The 14,527-nt window shown below is 40.7% G+C and overlaps 1 protein-coding gene across 15 annotated transcripts in view; it reads right to left on the reverse strand.

The window, feature by feature from the left end:
* Positions 1-14,527, reverse strand: part of ptprsa (protein tyrosine phosphatase receptor type Sa) — a 237,882-nt gene that overhangs the window by 171,229 nt on the left and 52,126 nt on the right. Inside the window, exon 1 of one of the 15 annotated variants that reach the window (XM_019875181.1) lies at positions 6,968-7,392. The exons of the other annotated variants lie outside the window; for them this stretch is intronic. The gene's annotated coding sequence lies outside the window, so the exon portion shown is untranslated. Of the gene's footprint in view, positions 1-6,967; positions 7,393-14,527 lie in introns of those variants that run through there. 15 annotated transcript variants of the gene reach the window in all.

Consider the following 14,527-nt stretch of genomic DNA (forward strand, 5'->3'; position numbering starts at 1 on the left):
GCACACCCACACGCCCGCAGACACTCACACACACACACACACACACACACACACACACACACACACACACACACACACACACTCCTGCTGACAGACAGACTGCCTGTTACAGGGCCCAGACCTTAGAACTGACCTTCTTTACTACTCAGCTGTCATACATTTAGTCTTGGCAAGGCTTAAAGTGTATTGCCTCATGTGGGTGAAGAGGCTAAAATTAGAGAAATGGTTTGGGGCAATTGCTTCCCAGATACACACTTCATGCAGATGGCTCAACAGGCTGGCATGCATCATCTAACGGCCCACACGAGCAGTGTTTAAATGAGCTAACTGCAACCTGCTCTAGCCAATCACGCAAAAGAACTGGAGGTCCTTTTTATCCCCTCCCCAGGTGCCACATGTCTGGGACCTCACAGGGGTCACACTAGTCGGGCACAGGGCAACCTTTCCGACCAGACATGGTTTGCTTGGGAGGAGGAGGCAGACCGCTCAAGGGTAATGCTGCGCATCAATCAGACGCAAGCCAGCTGGTAATAACACTTGACATCGAAGCGGCTCAACAGCCGGAGACAAGAAAAAGGAGACAGCCAGAAGAGTTTCAGACAAAGAAACAAAATGGACACGCCTCTCTGACGCCTGTCCATAATGGGGTCTCAATTATCTCTCACAATTCATGTTAACTACATACTGTAACTATTAGGGTGAGAGGATTAGATCTAAGGGAGAAAAAGTGTATTCGTCATTCCTTGTGGGCTTTAAAAAGAAAACTTTGCACAATATTTTTTGGCGAGACGATGTGAAATGGGCAACATCAGCACTCCGTAGACGCGCCGCACTTGCTTCACATCAAAAGTAAATTTGGAGACCTTGGGGGTGACTCAATTCTTGCAGAGCTGAAGGTATCAAGAGAAGGGGCAGGAGCACAGAAGGTGACAGTGTATCGATGTTTTCACCAAGGATGTAAGACAAGGTCTGACAGGATCTAGTGTCTTTATGTGTACCAGTTCACTAATGCACCAAATAACTTGACAGAACCTTCTCTAACTAAGTCTCCGGTTTCACCTCAAAACATCTGATAGCAGGACCACATCCATGCATACACAGATGCATACATACATACCATGTTTTTGTGATTTAAAGACAATGAATTAAAAACCTGTACCTGAACGACTACAAATTTAAAGCAAAATAAATCTTTTAAAGATGGAAAGTAAAAATAAACAACTGACATAATGTGGTTGCACACGTGTCCACACCCTCATAAGTGGGAATGGCTGGGGCTGTGTTCAAAAGGGACTAGTTTAACACAAACTTGTGTTAAATGTGGTTTGCACACACCTGCCAATTAAAGTGCCTAAGATTAATCCCATGTAACGTTTTGCTGTTCTGGTAGGCTTTTTCTGACATCTTTGGAGTCACAGCCAAAGTCATGGTCTGCAGAGAGCATCTGAGATCCAGTATGCCATTGTTTGGCGCTAACAGTCAGGAAAAGAATACAAAAGAATGCTTTACAGGGCATTAAATATAGGCTGGGACACAGTTAGGACAATCATTATCAACTGGCGAAAATAAAGCACAACAGCAACCACACCAACAACTACCTGAAGAGGTTCCTCTAAAATTGATGAATAAATATTTATTTAAAATAAATAGCAGGCTGCCAATAGGCGGGCAGAAACATAGAAGGCTTTGCAGTAATTTCCGGCAAGTATTGATTGTTTGATTTAGGTGACGACAATCTCCCATCTTCATTTGCCTGGGCTTTTCGATAAGATGGCAAGCCTGATCTTACACAGAAAAGAATCCAAGCTCTCCTATAGTTTGCAAGGGAAAAAAAAAAAAACACCGAAAATCACCCAAAATTATGTACATATATTTTCTTGGATATGGGGGAGAAAAAAATACTGATGGAACCTCTGATGTAGTGACTAGACCGAGAGCACAACAGCTTTACAGTCAGCTTCATTGAAATTCGGCGAATGAACTCAAGTTGACAGCCCACCACGCCATTGTTTTACCTGAGCTTGGCCTCAAAATACTGTCTCTGGATGCAGAAAAATCATTGCATAGATATGACTTTTGAGTGCTGCATGAGGAGGGCACAGCAATTCCACACCTCCAAAGAGGTCTACTCAGGATGGCGCTACCAATTTTAGACCACAGCAGCCAGCAAGAGTCTGAGCGAGTGGTTGGTAATCCTTGTCTCGTGTTTCCACCAGAGTGACCAAGGTGAACGTGTCGGTCGACAGAGTACAATATGACCCAGCAGCATATTGTACTGTATATTTAACCTTGGTGGTAATTTAAATTGCTATGACTGCGATGTTCTATTTTTCCTGTTTGACCACTTGGCTATTTTGGTCTTGAAAAACAGCACATACCCCGGTGTTAAAGTTCTAGCATTTGTATATACAGTTCAGTTAGTGTACTTACAATGTGGGCGGTTATTCTTGGGGAAAGTTAGTCCACCAATAGGTGACCAATTTAAAAGCACCTACCATGTCTCAACTACTTTCTTAGTTATATACACTGCATAAGAGAACAGATCATCTTCTGTATTTGAAGCAGATTGCCAAATTGAAATTGTTCACACAAGGTATTTTCTTTCCAGAGGGAAGCAAAGAATCTCCAAGAAGAACAGTTTTCGTAGCTGGGTCATAAATGTATCTCCAATCAAATTTTCCATACGAATGTAAATTAAATACAACAGAACAACATTTCCAATGACAGTTAGAAAATGGGGGCAGGTGGTGGGGAATTCAGTTTAATGCAAGTTTATGCGCTGTATTAAAATGATAGGAAGTCCAAGTTGGAAAGTTTTTATTTATCGTTCCCTACTTGTTACTGGCATTAAAGGTAGTTGTATGCCAACACCTACAACTTTAATTAAAAGTATACATGGAAAAAATGTGGACCAGCATCTTTTGGCCATTGAACAACTGCAGTAAAATCTGTGTTATAGATAAAATTACTCAACGGTAAGAACACAGTGTACATTATTTCACTCATGTGTTTAACCTACTTCCCTTGAAATTAATAACATTTATATTAAGCGTGAAGAACACTTTTTTTTTCCTTCATAGAACAGTGGTGGCCGTTTAAGGGAGTATTATACAACTCATGTCTCATATTGACATACCTTAGATGTACATTCACAGTGAGTGAGTCAGCATCATTGTCATTTCTGTTTCACGAGTGACATTTCTCATGTTCCTATTGTGCGCAAATGGCCTTTAAAAAGTGTGAATTTTAAAGTATGTATGTTTGATGATCGACCCAATGTATGAACGAACGAAGGGGGAGGAGTAATCGACAAGGGGAGAGGAACGATCCCACGCTGTACAAGCCACGGCACCTCCTGTTTTCAAACTGCACTAATTGCACCTCATGTTACTGAAAGAGCACTGATTTAGCTCTCTGGGCTAATTAAAATGAATAAACACAATTAGCTGTGAGGGCAACAGCACCGCTGTTCATGCACATAATTTCCCTTTTCCTCTTTGCAATGACACTCACTTTAGAAGCAGCTGTTATTAGCTACGTTGCTGCATCAGAAGCATTGTGACTAATTGCAAAGCACTTGATGCCACCCAAATGGCCCCCAATTTGGATTTGATTGAACTGAACAAAGAAAATGGTCTGAAAAAAAAAAAACAACAACAACATGAAATTGTAAGCCTAAAACCAAGAGGAAATCAATTCTCTGTATGTATTGTACAGCGGAACATTTTAGGTCGTGAAATTTGGTATTGTACAAAAAAATAATAATAATAATAAAAATAAACATTAGAAAATGTATGTCACAATTGCACCATCACATGTTACATTTTATTGCAAATAGCAGTTAACTACATTACACTTGTATGGTAAGGATGTACCAAATCTAACCATAGCATTGTGCCTTTTACTGGAAACTTGAGGATGAAGAGAAAAATGTTCTTGTGAATAATATGGCCCCGCTAATCTCAACACAGAATTCTGATTAACATTGCCTTTGTGGAATATGATTTAAGATGCAAAATCCATTACTTTTTATCCATCTGGGCGGCCATTTAACCCATTGCTGTCAACAGAAAATGACATCACAGTTACTCAGGGATTAGGCAACGGCCAATCAGGGTTTAGCTGGCAAACGTCAAATGACCAAACTCAGAAAACAGGCGAGCTGTGATTGTTTGTTATCTGAGCCCTGAGCAACTGATGTGATGTCTTTTTCCAGTCAACTGCAAGAGGCAAAATTGCCGACCTCGGAGATGAAAATTTTTCTGCTTAATTCATATTCCACAAACCCAATCTTAATCAGAATACTGTGTTTAGACAAGTAGAGCCGCAAAGAACATTTAATTATCAAAATCATTTTTGAGTTGACTTCCCCTTTAAGACTGAGTGCTTCCTTTTTTGCACCTTGATGTTTTCAGCGTTTTAATTTTTGTTCACTCCAGATTTCTGAAACTTAAAAGTAAAAAATGAAAAGAAAAAAAAAAGGCACTAAATATTTGCCCATTATTTGAATCATAAAGGTTGTCTTAAATTGCCCAAATTACACTTTTATGAAAGTTATGAATGTTAACACTCAAAATGCTTTCCAAATTAATCAAAGGTCTTGTGCTGTGGACAATATTACCCAAGAACAGATTCTTTTTCATTTTTGATATTTCCAAAATCTAAGAAATCAGAAGCTGACCAGCTTCCCGGAATGGATGGTGGATGACTTTTTTTTTTGTGTGTGTGTTTTTGTGAAGATATTAAGTTGCTTTACTCGCTGTTCATTTCAGTTTTAGTTGACTCATTTGATCCCATTTAAAATGGGGTGTACACAAGCTTCTATTGAGGTAGTGCAAACTTAAACAGTTGGTAAAATAATGATTGCAGGGAAAATTAATCATAAAACCCAGAGAATAGTCTTACTTGAAGACCTCTTTCAATTTGACCAGGGGGAGGGGGTTTTCGTATCATATGCAAGCTACAATTCAATTCGCTTTTCATCCAATTCCAAGAGAAGGAGCTCTGGGGAGGAATCAAAAGTTTTGGCTCCAATAAAAAAAGTTTTCAAGGATGCAATGTTCTCATGCTTCCACTCTTCATTACCTCTGCTGCAAGGCATGAGTTTATAAATGCATTGATCTGTTATTTCTTTTCATCAAGAGTAGAGATTAAAAAAAACAATTGCCATGTTGATGGCGCTGTGACAGACAGGACTTCCGATTAGCCTGGCAGCTTATTCCCTTTTGTCTCTCTTGCCCACTTATGTGACAGTGATCAAGGCTGATAAATTGTTCAATTAAAAAGCACATTAAAAATCCAGAACGCTTGACCCACAAGCCTCTTTGTGTATGTGATGTCCATTTACTGTGAAGGACAAGAGCACTTCTTGCTACTGACAACCAACATGCGACTCATTGGGAGACGAATGATTTTATTTGAACAAGCGAGCAGTTTGACTGAACGCTGGAATATAAAACGGATGAGCTGGAATTAAACAAAAGGTAAAAACTTCCATGAGTTTGAAATACAACATTCCTTTCCTATCCAGTAAAGACCTGGAAGCATCGTTCCTGGTAGCATTCTGTGCCTAACCCTCACGGTTGACCTTTTGCCATTCTAAGATACTTCCCTGTTGTTTTAATTACAGTCAAGGACAAAAGTGACTGGGCTTGAGCAACTCTGCATGGCGAAGTTGGACCAAATGAGTTTCATTATTCTGTTTATAGGGCTCTCGGTAGCCTTCGTAGGAATTAGCATTACATTTTATGATGAAATTAAGATCTATTGCAATTCAAATTGGAAAAATAACAAAAGGCAGGGACAAACCTGCGGCTATATCTGAACTTTTTAGCACAATTTGACAAAAGTTACCTCCCTAGGCAGACATCTTCATCATAATGCACAACCATCAGAAAGAGTTACACACACTATTACCGCAGTTATTTTTTCTGTTGACATATTGCAACCGCAGTTTATTAATGCTAGAATTTTCTAAAATCACTACTGTCCCGTTGACACTTGACTTTTACAGCTTGAAAACATAATTGTTTTACCCTAGAAAAATGTACAGTTTGTTTGGGGTCCATGTTGTCTTAAGGGTTTGAAAAACTGGAAATTTATGGTCATAGGCTACTACCGCGTACACACTTGAGCATCCTTTGATACTGTGTTTGTACTGGTCCATAATAATTGCTTAAAAATAATCGCTCATGAACTCAAATTAAACTATTAAAAATAGCAGTAATCTAATAAGTAATCTATGGTTGAAAATACATTCACCCCTGGGTTGTGATCTAATGTACTGTTTTTTTAACTTGATTACAAATATTAATAAAACATTAACCCTACTTATGCAGAAACAAACAACCATATATCCAAAGCATTCCAGTTCGAACAAAAACAATGGATGTGAGTTTAATGCAACAAACATAAATGAAAAAGTTGAAAATTGTGCAAATGTTTATATCAATACAAGACTGCTGCAGAATTTTACTGACAACCAGCAACCCAATTAAACCTAACCTGGTATCTAAGTTTCAGGAAAGATGCTGAGTCTACACTATATGGTATTTATATTGTTCGGGGGAAAGTTGAAACTTTTTTGAAGTCCTCATAGATGGTCGGTTTAAATTTGAATTTTGCATTTGCAACATCATTGGCTCTTATTTGTTTTGCTTCAAAAATGACATCTTACCTACTTCAAAACAAAACAAAAACAACCCAAAATGTGTGATGAAAACAGTAGGAAACACAGGTGGCCGTGGCGAACTTGTCTTTTTTCGAGTAGCCTTTATTTTCATCTTGAGAACCGTGGACAACTGCATACGGCCCTCATCTCACATTCGGTGAATCAAACGGTCCTCGCCAATGGTTGTATGCAGTACTGATACCATCAATAAAAAGTTCGGCCACAAAATCAAAACGTGACGTTTAGAAAATGTATGAGATTAAAAAAAAAAGTCAAATAAAATAAAAATAAACTTACTTGAACTCTTAGTGAAAAGTAAGCGACAACCCCCCAACTGGGAAGCCTTTCAAATCCGTGCAGGTCGTTTTGTAAGAGCGGTCGTGTTTCTTCAGGAAAAGCGATCGTTTGTATCCTTCTTGGGGAGAAGAAAACGGTGTATTCCACTTTTAGTCAATAACGGAAGGAGAGTGTAACGTAGATGCACATAAAATTTCCTTCTCCGATCGCAGGCTGCGAGGCAGAATCTCCTCAATGAAAGAAACCTAAAAGTTACACAAAAATAACCCAAGGTAATCCATGCGCGACAACGCCGCGCGTGGATCTCCAAGCGTCTCCTTTCTGCTTCTTTCGTTATCTCCACGTCGCAGGTTTGGAGTCTTTTCTTCCCAAATCCACCTCGCACGGACTGACTGGGGGTTGGGAGACAGGAGTCAAACGCCCCCCCTCTAACCCTCCTCCACCACCACCTCCCCCTCCTCCCTCCTCCTCCTCCTCCTCACTCTCCTTCTCTCTCCCTCACTGGGACTGAATGAAAATACGTACTGAGTCCTGTGCTGCGTTCACTGGCACCATGAACTTATTCTACTCTGTTGGTGCGTTCAGAATCCTTCAAAGTTTCACTTTCACTGTTAGTTCTATAAACAGCAAAATAAACATCCATTCATTCATCCATCCATCATCCATTTTCTGAAACGCTCATCCTCACAACAGGTAAGCTGAAACCAGAGTGCTCAATTAATCCACCACGCATGTTAAATCAATACGCACGGAGTTCAATCAAAACAGCAAATTTCATTAAAATAATGGCCCAAGTCAATTTTTCATTTCTTTCAGACGAAAAACGGAACCACACTCTGATAATCTTGACTGGATTAATAATTTCTTTTTAGGCGTTGAATTAAAAGATATGTTTAATAAAGGATTCATCCAATTTTAGCAGGGGTGGCCAGCATCCTGAGATGTTAAGGAAAAAAAATAAATTATTACAAACATTCTGATAATCTTGACTGTATTAATAATTTCTTTTTAGCCGTTGAATTAAAAGGTTGTTTAATAAAGGATGCATCCAATTTTAGCAGGGGTGGCCAGCATCCTGAGGAGATGTTAAGGAAAAAAAATAAATTATTACAAACATGCTTCCATCATTGTTAAATTATTTAGTAAAATGGCAAAAAGAATCCACTTATTTATCAGTGGATCAACATCATACGGTGACTACCCACACAGCTTTACAAATCCTCGCATTCACTTATTTGCAAACTTTATCGATTGAACTCTAAGATACAATGAGAGGCAGTCACTATTGTTTTCAGTAAGCTGGTGGCTGCCTGTCAATGTTTTAACTCCTAAAACACCAAAAGGTTTTACTCTGAACTTGAAAATGGTTACTTTACCCAGGATCCCGCTCTGCATACAAAGAGAGGCAGTCACTATTGTTTTCAATACGCTGGTAGCTGCCTGTCAATGTTTATCTCCTAAAACACCAAAAGGTTTTACTCTGAACTTTAAAATGGTTACTTTACCCAGGATCCCGCTCTGCATAGTGGCCAAGGGTAGAATCCAATTCAAATCTGTCACAATAAAATCCCCCGGCAGGCATTAGTGGCATCCTAGAGCTGAGCACATTCTCTGTGGGACAGACGGCTTTAATTTTGTGCCATGCGAGACAGCGTGTGAAAGATGCGAAAGAGAGAGGTTTCATATCCTGCCGAGATGGGCTTCACTGACTGTACTGCTGACCAGTTTATTTAAAGTTCATTAGTTGGCTAACTTACTTTTCACATTCACGCACACGGGCACTCACATCCGTGTTAAAAGCTTGATGAACCCGCTTCCCATCACACGACACATGCACAATTCCCCACGTAGCTTCATCATACAATACATTTTGCACTCTCCATTAAAGGAGTATTACACACAGAACAACACAACACTCATACTGCCACAAAACGTCATTATGTAGTCAACGCAGTCTGCTCGAAGCTGACCCGGTTAGTGATGATTAAATTAATGGACCAAACCCACTTCCGTCAGTGACGGATTGACGGACCTTCTGTCAGTACTGACAGAATGCCCACCTCTGTGTGTGTATGGATAGATGGATGGATGGATGGATATATGTACATTGCGTGTGTATAAGATAGATAGATAGATAGATAGATAGATAGATAGATAGATAGATAGATAGATAGATAGATAGATTCACATTATCATCCTTAACATTAACATTAACAAAAACATTACAGCTGAATTTCATAAAGCAGATTCATTTTGCTCCAAGTGAGAAGGAAAACAAGCTCACTTGGGCGACGAGAGTAACTCTGATTGGCTGCTTCAATTTGAATGTGACCAGTGACAGCTGTTGTTTGTAATGTCGAGCAAGGGGGAGGGGGGTCGTAAACATTATCGGGAGACATGCATTACAGCATGATGTGAAAGGCATTTCCCCTCCACCAAATAAAATAAGAGCCATTCTAGCTCAGGTGATAAACTGTATAAGGACAAACTACTTTATGTTAACACCCATTTATAATGTAGAATGGAAAAGGACTGTATGAATGCTCACCTGAACAACGTAACCTGGCTGTGAGAAAGTTAATGGAACAAGAGCTACAGTACAATTGGAAAAAAAAAAAAAAAAGGAAAGCCATTCAATGGTCCGTAAAGGGAGCTACAATTTATGAGTGCATTAAATGAAAGGCCCAATCGAAGGAGTGCACGGCAGTATATTTTGCGTGAACTTTTCGAGGAATGCACAGAGTCACGAATGGGAAGAGGCCATCTTTACAGCAGCAGTCTTTGCAGTTGGCAGAAGGCCACCCTGAGCCACAAGCAATCCTCCACTGTCCTCTACCCGCTCTTTTTTCAAAAGCCAGCGTGACATGTAACACACCATTTATAAGTGTAAAAAACGAGGTGAGGGGCCCTAATCAATGTAACGACTAACCCCCACCCAACCCCGCCCCCCCCCCCACCCAAAAATATGTGTGTTACGTAGGGCCCTTCGTTGTCTTCTTATTTACAACACAGCCCCTTATTTAATCTTGCCGGTAAATCTTAGCAGCAAACCAGAGGTCTCGCTGTCATTCCCCTGGTGGTATAAGCCTTAGCATGGTAAATTTCACTCTGGTAGGGAAATGCACTCAGTGACCGAGGTTAGTGCTTTCGAAGGATAAAAAGAGCACTTACCGTCTGACATGTGCAATCCATAACAGAATAATGAGACTGCTCTCCAGCAGGAGCTCGCTCTTGCTCTATGTTTTGTTTTCCTTGTGAGTGTTCATAAATGCCATGTAAATGCAGAGAGTGGAAGATAGGGAGAGTGCTCAGGGGAGAGTGTTCAATCGTTTGCTTCATGTTGCAGATTCATGTAGCAGCATGTTAGTGTGTGAAGATGCTCCCAGTTAAGCAAGTGAAACCGCCAGTCTCCCTCCTTCAGCCGCTATGTCCGAAAGAACCTTTCTTGCACTGTGGCCCAGTCACACACGGACGTAATTGAATGGATTCACTCTGCGTGTGTGTGTGTGTGATATACTGTATGTGCCTTTCCATTGGCTGGCGGCAAGTTCACACCACCACTTGCCCAAAGTCAACTGGAATAGGTTCCAATATACCCATGATCCTAAAGAGAACAACCGGTGTAGAAAGTGGACAAAATATTTCATTTTTTGTCATTTTGTGATAACTTGTATACTCTATAACGCATGTTTCCCTTAGGGGGCCTCAGACTCCAAAAAGGTGTCTCATGTCACAAAATTAATAGCTCAAAGGTTAAGTTGTTGACCACAAGGTGAGTAACCTAAGCGAAGGCAGCTCTGGACTATACAAAGACCATTGCTTCATTTCTTATTGTCCTCTTATTACCTGCCTGTTTATCAATGTCACCCATAGGCGATGACGCACAATCACCCCTGATAGCAGCAGGCCATCACTCTCGCTGTCACTGGAGGCGACAACCTGTTTCCAGAACCCATTCAGCTGAAAGACATTACATCACCTCATCCAAAGCACTATTAAAAACACAAGCATGTGTCAGTGTGTGGAATTTAGGATAGATTAGGATCGATGGTCCAGTTATATATATATACTGTAAACACACACACACACACACACACACACACACGCAGACGCACACACTCATACATACACTCATACATACATACATACATACATACATACATACATACATACATACATACATACATACACACACACACACACACACACACACACACACACACACACAATGGAAGTCCACATAATATGATAATGCTGGCTTCGGTACAGGAACATTGACTTGACAATGGCCTTGACCGATTACTGTATCTGTTAATGGATTAAGGGTCGTATGATCAGTTGTGGCGTCACTCACACTCACTCTCGCTCTCTCTCTCTCTCACACACACACACACACACACACACACACACACACACACACACACACACACACACACACACACATGCACACACACATGCACGACATACGCTGCACAAACGCTGTACACAAGCAGCGACAGACTGACGGCTATTAGAGTGCAACGATGCTCCCTCTTATCTCCCACCGTGATAGAGATCTACAAAGCGCTTGGGAGAGATTATAAATTCATTACCTTGATACACAAGTGAACACTGGGATAGACAGGAGTGTGACAACAGAGATGTGGGAGCACAGCAAGGGCACGGGGAGGAGCAAGAATACAAAACTGCAGGAAAAAAATAAAAGATGAGCCAGCTCCCTTGAAACACACAAAGTGCTTTTTTTGTTTGTGCCAAATGATAAGCCGATCTTCAAAGAATTCACTCCTAAAACAGAATCGATAATGGAATCGGAAAAATCTTACAAATTTCCATCCCTACTTTACTGATTCCAAAATGTAAAAAAAGCAGCATTAATCAGAACAAGTTAGTTCTCTTACTATTCTAGCATAAATAAAGCATAATAGCACTTACTTTGCTCCATATATTTGGATATATTCATGTCACAGTCCCGCTCCATGTCAATAGTCTTGAATGGCGGCCCTTGCGGCAACCGCTGGTTTTATCAAAGACCAAATTTATAGTACAAAGCCTCCACATAGACGCCATCTTGATTACATTGATGCTGCAGTCGTATTGAATATGGCAAAGTGAAGCTATTTGTGATGATGCCTCGTTCACTTCCTCCTTGAAAATATATTAAAAAGCAAGAACTCACTGGACCATTGATTTTGAGTGTATTTTGTCTTTCTAACTCAATGTTACAAATATTATTTGCCATTTTTATAACCAATACAATGGCCACATTCAATATTAGCCGATGAGCTGACATCGCTTCGAACGGGCCATGCAGTTCAACAGGTGTCTGCAGCACAAATTACATGAAAAAAGGAAAAGAAAAACGACCTTCATTTTAGTTGTCCAAAGTGTTTGTGGCTCCTGTGTTTTTTTTTTTTTTTTTTAAGGAAAGATGGCTTTTTAGTTGCTGACACAAATGTGATACAGTATGTCCCTCCTCACTTGCCAACAGTGATTGTGCCAGAGACTGTCTAAATGCGCAATAAAACTAAACTTCAATTGACACCAACATTTATGTTGAGATCTCTACTTAGTCTCGGATCAACTTCTGAAAATCAGAGGTGTGCATTCTATCAGTGAAGATCTGTCAGTCCATCACTGACGGACACCCATTTTGCAGACAGTTGACCAATGACTGGGAACTTTAAAAAAAAATGATGGACAATTACAGTTTGATTCGGCTTGAAAAAGGCCGTCAATGGCGTGCCCGTGGCGACTGGTGCCTTGTAGTCAGAGGAACAATCTCATAGGGCTGCTATGTTCCTAAACTTTCTCCCTAACTTTCTCCTTCAACACCCTTTCTCATGCTAATTCTCACGATGGCTTTTTTTTTCTCTAATCGTTTTTCCTCCATTGCTGTTGCGCTTGACTGACTTTTGAAGTCAGTTGAAAAGAGTGCAGCTAAATCATCTACAATAATTTTAGGAAAAGCTAAGACATGAGCAGAGGAGGAGTTTCAAATTACAGCATTAAACTGTCAGTCCTGTTAAAAAGGTACCTACTGGTGGTGGTGTAAATTTCACAGTTTAGGAGTCCACAACAAAAATACCCACCACCAACCCCCAAAACGGTCCCCTCCGAAAACATGGCGAATGGCCCAACGTTTTTTTCAAATATGTCTTCTGTTGGTCAAGACAATGAGCTGATGATTAAAACAATGAGCAAAAATATACCAAGTCCATAGTAAACCTAAATAACAGTGCTTAGGGACTTAATGGAACTAGATCCAAATTGTAATGTAGTTCATCCCACATCTTTGTTTTTTAAGTACTGATTAACCAGAGCATCGTGGCCAATATTTTCTATAAAATATCATATAGAATATGTCCATTACATAGAGCAAAGAGAAGACCAAATATGATTGAATCATTATTAAACTACCATCCAGGTTTATGTCATTGGTAATAATCCATCCATTTTCCAATGAGCTTTACACTCACAAGGGTCGCAGGGGATGCTGGAGCCAATCACAGCTGTCTTCGGGCAGTAGGCGGGGTACACCCTGAACTGGTTGCCAGCCAATTGCAGGGCACACAGAGAAAAAAACAACCATCCGCGCTAACACTCACACCTAAGGACGATTTCGAGCGTTCAATTAGCCTGCCATGCATGTTATTGGAATGTGGGAGGCAACCGGAGTACCTGGAGAAAACCCACGCAGGCCTGGGGAGAACATGCAAACTCCACACAGGAAGGCCGGAGCTGAGACCGAACCCACGACCTCCGCACTGTGAGGTTGACCACTGGACAACCAGGCTGCCTGGTAATAATCTCAATCTCTAATTACAAATTCAACTTCGTGTTGACATGATGGTATCCTTCAGAAATCCAGGTCCTCACTGCATTCACTCCATTAACTGCACATCATTGTTGCACGATTATTGCACGATTCACTTTTAGCATTCAGTGATCTTCCCAGGCTTAAAAATAAGCTTCTGTATTACAATGTAGATGTTTAGTGTACACCCTTTCAAACACTGTTTGTTTAAAACGTGTTTTGAAATAACCACTATTGTCATGTGCATTTATGTGAAAGACAGTGTACGGGAGTGTAAAGGTTTGTTCTTTGTGATTCAGTAATGCATTATTACATTGGGTGCAAGCTGCATGTGTGTAGCATCCTTTGAATGCACATCACTTGTGCTTTCCGAGTCTTTTGTGCACGCTCATGCCTGTGTGCTTTTCAAGCTTTCGGGGTCACCAAGTGTGCCCATGCTGCGCGCTGAAATAACCATGCCTTTCAGCAACGAATGGTTGGAATGCACGTGCACTTCCATACCATAAAGAGGCAGCTGAGGCTGATACTGCTGAGTGATGCCAGAGGTGGTTTTCTACCAACCTCTGGCTCACTAATGGTTTCCTCCCTGGCTTGGCTGACCGATTTGCTGCTTCTCAGACAGCCTTATTTGGTAGTTGTTAAGTGTTGCGGGGGTGTAGCAACAGGGTAGTGCAAGGAGGAAGAGTGGTGCTCTGTTTACATGGGGGGTCAGGAGGTCAGAGTACCAGTCTGCCATGGAGTCAATC

This window comes from Hippocampus comes, unplaced genomic scaffold (genome assembly GCF_001891065.2).
Source record: "Hippocampus comes isolate QL1 unplaced genomic scaffold, H_comes_QL1_v1.1 scaffold132, whole genome shotgun sequence".
NCBI lineage: Eukaryota > Metazoa > Chordata > Actinopteri > Syngnathiformes > Syngnathidae > Hippocampus > Hippocampus comes.